We start from the raw sequence: 3403 nt of genomic DNA, 5'->3' as shown, positions 1-3403 counted from the left end.
AAATCAGCTAGTAATAGGGAATATATATTTGCAGATGAAGTTAGGGGCACTGAGTATTATTTTTCTTCATTTACAACACAATCCTATGCATGCTTACTTAGAAGTAAGTCTCCAGTATATTTCATGGGGAAGCATAAATAAGATTACAGCGTTAGTCACTGCACAAATCCATTATAATAATTTTAAACCTGAAAAATTAAGAAATATGTAATGATGGCCTTTTTCATTAGCATGGAATATTCCATGCAGCATACAAGGGATTTAAGGGTCTTTTTATTTTGGCACACTATAGAGGAAAGAAGATTGCCTTAATCATGCAAAACTTCCATGGAAGATTTCAATTCTTGGACATCAGTGGTCCAGAGTACTACTATTGTTACTGTTAGTACTATTCGTTTCATTTCTATACTGCTTTCTGTTTTTAAGAAAAAGATATCCAAGTGGTTTGTAACCTACTTTAAAAGAGCAAATAAAAGATTCCAGAATAAAACCTTACAAAAAATGAAATATAATCATATATAAATATATAAATACCAGGAAACTTAAATTACCTGAAAGATTTCAAATAAAACATTACAAAAGGAGGTCAAATATAGAAAACACATTTAAAACAGCATCATTAGCCAGAGTACAAAATATTATCTTAAACATACAACGTAGGTCCATAGTCTAGGACCTTGGTGTTTGAATGAAGCAAAGGAAAACAAATATTCAACATACCAGGGTTAACACATGTCAAGTAATTAAGGTAATCATGTCCACTTTGGAATCAGTTTCCCTCAACGGCTGGTAAATGCTCTCTGCTCAGCAGCTGTATTCTCTGATGGGTAGCAAATCCATCAAAGGTTCTTTGTCAAAGTTCCCTTTCCAGCATTATTGATTCCAACTCCTTGTCTCTCACTCATGCTAGAAAGGCAATGCTCAGTTTCCTGGGAGGGCAGATTACCGTATTTTTCGCTCTATAAGACGCACCAGACCATAAGACACACCTAGTTTTTGGAGAAGGAAAACAAGAAAAAAATATTCTGAATCTCAGAAGCCAGAACAGCAAGAGGGATTGCTGCACACTGAAAGCAGCAATCCCTGTTGCTGTTCTGGCTTCTGGGATAGCTGCGCAGCCTCTGCATTCGCTCCATAAGACGCACACACATTTCCCCTTACTTTTAGGAGGGAAAAAGTGAGTCTTATAGAGTAAAAAATACAGTATTTGCTTCCAGTGAGTGTCTAGCCAACACACTGGCAATGTTCTTGGTCTTATAGAATCATAGAATCATAGAATCATAGAGTTGGAATAGACCACAAGGGCCATCGAGTCCAACCCCCTGCCAAGCAGGAAACACCATCAGAGCACTCCTGACATATGGTTGTCAAGCCTCTGCTTAAAGACCTCCAAAGGAGACTCTACCACACTCCTTGGCAGCAAATTCCACTGTCAAACAGCTCTTACTGTCAGGAAGTTCTTCCTAATGTTTAGGTGGAATCTTCTTTCTTGTAGTTTGGATCCATTGCTCCGTGTCCGCTTCTCTGGAGCAGCAGAAAACAACCTTTCTCCCTCCTCTATGTGGCATCCTTTTATATGCAATGGAAGTTTAATCTGTGGCCAGAAACTGAACATTCCCTGCTCCTGCTGCTTTTCTTAAAAGCCAATGAGAGCCTCTAGTACTTGTTTCAGTATTACAACGATGGATAGCAAGCAGCAATTTTGAGCAGAGGTGATATCTTTTGTTCTCTCCCAAGGGGCAAATAGCAACTTTGGGCATGTGTTGGTAGTGATTTTAATTGGGGAAAACAGCACAAGGAAAAGGGACCACACCCTCTTGTTGTTTCAATTTCTTATCTGCCATTCATCCAGGGCAGGTTACTGTAATTTTTAAAAAAGCAATATTAAAAACAGTGTAAAACCAGTTACAGTCACAAGAAAGCGTGGGTCTTGAAAATGTATCTCCCAGATGTTAAAGGCCATGGTAAAAAAGTGAGTCTTCAGAATATGTGAGTCATCAAAATGGTATCAGACGCTGCTCTGTGGAGAGAACCTTTTACAGCTTGGGGCTACCACAAAGAATGTCCTGTCCTAGTCTACCCCCTCAACTTCTGAGGGTAGAGGAAATACCAAGAGAGCCCCCTCTGCTGATAGTAACATCCAAGAAAGGGAAAGAGGCAGTTTCTCAGATATTTGGGGCCTTAGTCATTTAGGAATTTAACCACTAGTGTGAGCATCTTAAACTAGACACAATAATGAACTGGCAACTAGTTAGTTAATTCTCCTTCCTCAAGCACACTGGCCACAATACAATCCCCTCTGCTATTAACCTTAAAACCCCCCAAACACCTATGGAATTCCTGATCACAGATTTTCTGTGTCTCTGTGAGCGGCACCCTTATTGGATTATATATTTTTGGCTACGCTGACAGTGATTTGTTTTATTTATGCCCACAGATAGATACAGCTATCACTTCTCTCCCCACTCTCTCACACACAGCTAAATTGAGATGTGCTGGTGGATTCCTTGTGTCACCTCCTCTAGAGGAACTTACACTTCTGTTTTTTAAAAAAGACACAGATGCACCTCAGCTCCATGCTAAAAAAAATATGGAAACGTTTGTTTTCTGAATACAAACAGAACGTTGCAGCATGAGACATGCCTTAAGTTAATGTAGGAAGAGGCTGCAGAGAATTGGAGGACTCTTAGACTGCTTACACATGACATTCTGCATTCAATGCACTCTGAACTATAGTTTTTTCTTTCTACTTAGTCCCTGAGCCTACTGTATTACATATCTTATGTCCTTGAAAAGTCCTTTTTCATAAACTAAGTTCCATTCAAAATATGAAAAGCACAATGCAGATTCATCTTGCATTATTTCCTAGTGTGTCCCATTGAAAAAGTATGGGAGCAGTAACAGGTATATATATCCATACCTATTTAATGACATTGTAGTTGGGTGTATACCAAAATCACAGTTCTGAAAAACTTCTTCAATCAGCTGCGCAGGGAGGAAAAGCCATGGATAACCAAATCAAAGAGAAGTTTTTCAAATGTTTATCCAGTAACAGCACCCACCCTTTTGGACATGCAACATTCTGTGATGAGAAAATCTACTCAGTTTTGCTGCAGATAGTTAAATGTGCACACTGTGCACATTCTGTAAAGGGACAGAAACATTATTCACTTCAACTAACACTGTAGTTGTCGCAGTGTAGTTGACACTGTAGGGATGCGGGTGGTGCTGTGGTCTAAACCACTGAGCCTAGGGATTGCCGATCGGAAGGTTGGTGGTTCGAATCCCCGCGCTGGGGTGAGCTCCCGTTGCTCGGTCCCTGCTCCTGCCAACCTAGCAGTTCGAAAACACGTCAAAGTGCAAGTAGATAAATAGGTACTGCTCCGGCGGGAAGGTAAATGGC

Source organism: Podarcis muralis, chromosome 11, assembly GCF_964188315.1.
Source record: "Podarcis muralis chromosome 11, rPodMur119.hap1.1, whole genome shotgun sequence".
Classification (NCBI taxonomy): domain Eukaryota; kingdom Metazoa; phylum Chordata; class Lepidosauria; order Squamata; family Lacertidae; genus Podarcis; species Podarcis muralis.
This window is presented reverse-complemented; position numbering follows the sequence as displayed.